General features: G+C 45.1%; 1 protein-coding gene across 12 annotated transcripts in view; it reads left to right on the forward strand.

Annotated features, from left to right (window-relative positions):
* The window catches only part of ABI1 (abl interactor 1), a 348,244-nt gene that overhangs the window by 305,330 nt on the left and 36,914 nt on the right, over nucleotides 1–6,000 (forward strand). The window lies entirely within an intron of this gene.

The raw sequence follows: 6,000 nt of genomic DNA on the forward strand, positions 1-6,000 counted from the left end.
ATGTTCCTGATAACATAAGAGATTTTGTTTCTGAATCCATAAAGAAGGCTATGTCTGTTATTTCTCCTTCTAGTAAACGTAAAAAATCTTTTAAAACTTCTCCCCTACAGATTAATTTTTAAATGAACATCATCATTCTGATTCTGATGACTGTTCTGGTTCAGAGGATTCTGTCTCAGAGGTTGATGCTGATAAATCTTCATATTTATTTAAAATGGAATTTATTCGTTCTTTACTTAAAGAAGTTCTAATTGCTTTAGAAATAGAGGATTCTGGTCCTCTTGATACTAATTCTAAACGTTTGGATAAGGTATTTAAATCTCCTGTGGTTATTCCAGAAGTTTTTCCTGTTCCTAATGCTATTTCTGCAGTAATTTCCAAAGAATGGGATAAATTGGGTAATTCATTTACTCCTTCTAAACGTTTTAAGCAATTATATCCTGTGCCGTCTGACAGATTAGAATTTTGGGACAAAATCCCTAAAGTTGATGGGGCTATTTCTACCCTTGCTAAAGTACTTCAGGCAGCGGTTTCAGTTTGAATCTTCTGCTTATGTTTTTCGTTAAACTTTATTTTTGGGTGTGGATTATTTTCAGCAGGAATTGGCTGTCTTTATTTTATCCCTCCCTCTCTAGTGACTCTTGTGTGGAAAGATCCACATCTTGGGTAATCATTATCCCATACGTCACTAGCTCATGGACTCTTGCTAATTACATGAAAGAAAACATAATTTATGTAAGAACTTACCTGATAAATTCATTTCTTTCATATTAGCAAGAGTCCATGAGGCCCACCCTTTTTTTGTGGTGGTTATGATTTTGTATAAAGCACAATTATTCCAATTCCTTATTTTATATGCTTTCGCACTTTTTTATCACCCCACTTCTTGGCTATTCGTTAAACTGAATTGTGGGTGTGGTGAGGGGTGTATTTATAGGCATTTTGAGGTTTGGGAAACTTTGCCCCTCCTGGTAGGAATGTATATCCCATACGTCACTAGCTCATGGACTCTTGCTAATATGAAAGAAATGAATTTATCAGGTAAGTTCTTACATAAATTATGTTATCCTGAGGTGGTAATAGTTTTCCTGGATCTATCCAGGTGTCTAAGCTTGAGTCTCTATTATGTGTTCCTCCCTATCCCTTTTTCCATCTTAATATGAGGAGAGTCCACGGCTTCATTCATTACTTGTGGTAAAACAGAACCTGGCCACCAGGAGGAGGCAAAGATACCCCAGACAAAGAGGCCTACTTATCAAATGTCTGTCGGACCAGGTCCAACAGATATCGCTGAATGCGGAGAGCAATACGCTGTATGTATTCAGCATTGCACCAGCAGCTCTTGTGAGCTGCTGGTGCAACGCTGCCCCCTGCAGACATGCGGCCAATCGGCTGCCAGCAGGGGGGTGTCAATCAACCCGATCGTACTTGATCGGGTTGAATTCCGGCGATGTCTGTCTGCCTGCTCAGAGCAGGCTGACAGGGTTATGGAGCAGTGGTATCTGCGGCCTCTAAACATCCGGCTCCGGAGGAACCAGACTTTAGGTTTAGGATGGAGCACTTACGCTTTTTATTAAGAGGTGTTGGCTACTCTAGAGGTTCCGGAACCAAAGTTACCCGGGAAACCTTCTATTCCTAAGCTTGATAAAGTTTATGAGGACAGGGTGGTGCCCCCAGACTTTCCCAGTTCCCGTAAAAATGGTGAATATTATTAAAAATGAATGGGAGAGACTTGGATCTTATTTCTCCCCTTCGTTTAAGAAATTGTTCCCGGTTCCTGACTCTCAGCTAGAATTGTGGGGATCTGTCTGTAAGGTGGATGGAGTTATCTCCACGCTCGCTAAGTGCACCACTATCCCACTCGAGGATAGTTTGTAGTTTAAGGAGCCCATGGATAAGAAATTAAAGACACTGTTAAGAAAAATATTTCAACAGACGGGGTTCTTATTTCAGCCTTTAGCGGTGGTTGCTGCGGTGGCGGGAGCTGCTACCTTTTGGTGTGACTCTGTCAGATATGATCGAGGTGGAAACTCCCCGCAATGAGGAAAGAATTAGATAGATAATTCATTTATTTTTTTTATGCAGATTATTCACTTAAATGCCAAGACTTCAGGCCTTTCTGTTCTGACCCGGAGGGCTCTTTGGTTGAATTTGTGGTCTACTGACATGACGTCCACATCTAGATTACTTTCCCTTCCATTTAAGGAAAAGGTTCTTTTCAGTCCAGCCCTGGGCCCCTATTTAAGAAAGTCTGGCGGACCTGATCCGACAGTGCGGATCAGGTCTGCCAGACCTCGCTGAATATGGAGAGCAATACTCTCGCCGTATTCAGCATTGCACCAGCAGCTCACAAGAGCTGCTGGTGCAACGCCGCCCCCTGCAGACTTGCGGCCAATGGGCCGCCAGCAGGGGGTGTCAATCAACCCGATCGTACTCAATCGGGTTGATTTCTGGCGATGTCTGTCCGCCTGCTCAGAGCAGGCGGACAGGTTATGGAGCAGCGGCCTTTGTGAGCTTGATAGATAGGCCCCCTGGACTCTATCATATCTATGGTCATGGGGGGCAAGGGTGCCTTTCTACCGCAGGATAAGAAGAGCAAGCCTAAGGGTCCTAAGTTTCGTTCCTTTCGTTCGGACAAGTTCTAACGACAGCAGGCTGCTGCGAAGCCCGAACAATCTTGGAACCCATCTCCGTCTTGGAATAAAGCCAAGCAGAGCAAGAAGCCCTCCGAGACAAAATCGGCATGAAGGGGCGGCCCCCGATCAGTCTCTGGATCTCGTAGGGGGCAGACTATATCTTTTTTTCACTGAGGCTTGAATGAGAAATGTGCAGGATCCCTTGGGTTCTGGAGGTCATTGCCCAGGGTTACAGGATAGGTTTCAAATCTCACCCTCCCAGGAGCAGTTTCCTCTTGTCAAAACCAGAGAAACAAGATGCCTTTTTAGAGTGCGTGAGGGATCTCTCCTCTCTAGGAGTAATTTTACCAGTACCTCTAGCAGAAAGAGCTCTAGGGTACTATTCAACCTTTTCGTGGTTCCAAAGAACGGAGAGCACGTTTCGTCCGATTGTAGACCTAAAGTGTTTAAACAAGTTTCTGTCGGTCCCATCGTTGAAGATGGAGACAATAAGGTCTATCCAGCTCTTAGTTCAAGAGGGGCAGTTCATGACTACGATAGACTTGAAGGACGCTTACCTTCATGTGCCAATACACAAAGATTACTTCAAGTATCTAAGATTCACTTTTCTGGACCAGCACTTCCAGTTTGTAGCTCTACTCTTTGGTCTAGCTACTGTTTCAAGAGTCTTTACGAAGATTCTGGGAGCTCGGGTCACGGTGGCGAGATCCAGACGTATTGAAGTAGCACCTTACCTGGACGACATCCTGGTCCAAGCTCAATCCTGCCGGCTGGCAGAGGACCATTCAAGAGCTCTTCTAATTCTTCTTCGATCTCATGGATGGAAGATAAACTCAGGAAAGAGTTCTTTGGTTCCCAGTACTAGAGTGGAGTTCCTGGGGATGATACTAGACTCCATATCCATGAAGATATTCCTGACAGACCAGAGATGTTGCAAACTTGCCTCCAGCTGTCTTGCTCTTCAGACCTCCACAAAGCCATATGTGGCCGGGTGTATGGAGGTGATTGGGCTCATGGTATCCAGCATAGATGTCAGTCCATCTCAGACCTCTTCAGTATGGAACAGCGATCACTCGGATCTATCCCAACAGATTTCTCTCGACAACCGGGCGAGAGAATCCCTCTCTTGGTGGCTCTGTCTAGATCGGCTGTCCCAGGGGACATCCTTCCTGAGACCATCCTGGGAGATTGACTACGGACGTGAGCCTCTCAGGATGGGGAGCTATTTGGGGTGCCAGGAAGGCACACGGCAGGTGGAATCGGAGGAGTCGCTTCTTCCGATCAACATCCTGGAACGAGCTGTCTTCAACGCTCTGAGGGCTTGGCCCCTCCTGGGTTCGTCCCAGTTCATTATATTCCATTCGGACAACATTACCTTGGTGGCGTACATCAACCACCAGGGGGGAGGGAGACGAGAAGCTCCCTAGCCATGAGGTAAGTATCTCTGATACTGGAATGGGTGGAGACCCACAACTGTTCGCTGTCAGCGATCCACATCCCGGGTGTGGACAACTGGTAAGCGGATTTTCTCCATAGTTTCGGATAGACAATAGTTTCTTCATCCCAAAGTGTTTGCGGATATTTTGAACAGATGGGGGATTCTGGAGATAATTCTCATGGCGTCCAGACTCAATTTCAAGCTACCCAGATATGAGTCGCGGTCCAGGGATCCCCAGGCAGAACTGATAGATGCCTTAGCAGTTCCTTGAGGGTTCAACCTAGTCTGCATATTTCCACAATTACCACTTCTACCTCGAGTAGTGGCCCGCATCAAGCAGGGGCAAGCATTGACTATTCTTATTGCTCCGCCGTGGCCGCGGAGGATGTGGTTTGTGGATCTGGTGGGGTTGTCATTGTCTAGATTCTCTGAGGCTGACTGCGTAGAGATTGAACGCTTAGTCCTAGCCAGGAGATGGTTTTCTGAGAGTGTGATTGATACTCTCATTAAAGCCAGGAAGCTGGTCACCCAACGCATCTATCATAGGGTGTGGAGGACCTACTTATTCTGGTTTGTGACTCTTGGGTATCCCTGGCAATAAGGTCAAGGTATCCAGGATCCTTTCCTTCCTCTAGGACGGTTTGGAGAAGAGACTTGCCGCTAGGTCCTTAAAGGGACAAATTTCATCTCTATCTGTGTTACACAAGAAGCTTGCTGAGCTTCCTGATGTACAGTCTTTTTTATTCAGGATCAGGCCTGTATTTAGACATTCTGCTCTTTCTTTGAGTTTGAATTTGGTTCTTAGGGTTTTGCAGAGGGCTCCGTTTGAGCCTATGTATTTGTTTGACATTAAATTACTGTCTTGGAAGGTTCTTTTTCTACTGGCTATTGCTTCGGCACGCAGAGTGTCTGAGTTGGCCTCCTTACCTGTTTTTTCATGCCGATGAGGCTGTCCTTCGTACTGGGTTGGGATTTCTCCCCAAGGTTGTGTCTGATCGCAACATCAATCGGGAGATGCATTCCTTCCTTGTGTCCTAACCCTTCGTCTTCTTCGAATGAACGGTTACTTCATAATTTGGATGTGGTTCGAGCTTTGAAATTCTATCTTCAGGCTAAGAAGAATTTCAGACAAACTTCAGCATTGTTTGTTGTTTATTCGGGGAAGCGCAAAGGGAAGGTGACTTCTTCCACTTTCCTATCTTTTTGGCCGCAGAGCATGATTCGCTTGGCTTATGAGACAGCAGGACATAAGCCTCCTCAGAGGATTACGGCTCAATCAACTAGAGCTGTCGCTTCTTCTTGGACCTTCAAGAATGAGGCTTCTATGGAGCAGATTTGTAAGGTGGCTACCTGGTCCTCCTTACATACTTTTTCAAATTTTACAAAGTTGACGTGTTTGCTTTGACGGAAGCAGCTTTTGGGAGAAAGGTCTTGCAGGCTGTGGTGCCCTCAAAATAGGGTCCGCCTCTCTTTTACCTTCCCATTTTTTTTCATTCAGTGTCCTCTAGAGCTTTGGTATTTGTTTGCCACAAGTAATAAATGAAGCCGTGGACTCTACTCATATTAAAACGGAAAACCATTGTGCGGACCTAAATTTCTTTTTTTTCTTTTTTTCTGGCACCATTTATACTCTGATATTTCTCTTACTGTTCCTTGTTCCCTCTGCAGAATGACTGTGGGATGAGGGGAGTGGGGGCGGTATTTATTTAAGCCTTTGGCTGGGGTGTCTTTTCCTCCTCCTGGTGGCTAGGTTCTGTTTTTCCACAAGTAATGAATGAAGCCTTGGACTCTCCTCATACAGATGGAAATTAAATTATCAGTAACAAAAAGTTTCTATACAGGCTTGATGTAAGTAGCCCTTAAAGAGATATGAAACCCAAACTTTTTCTTTCATGATTTGGATAAAGCATGCAATTTTAAACAACT

This window comes from Bombina bombina, chromosome 5, assembly GCF_027579735.1.
Source record: "Bombina bombina isolate aBomBom1 chromosome 5, aBomBom1.pri, whole genome shotgun sequence".
Lineage (NCBI taxonomy): Eukaryota > Metazoa > Chordata > Amphibia > Anura > Bombinatoridae > Bombina > Bombina bombina.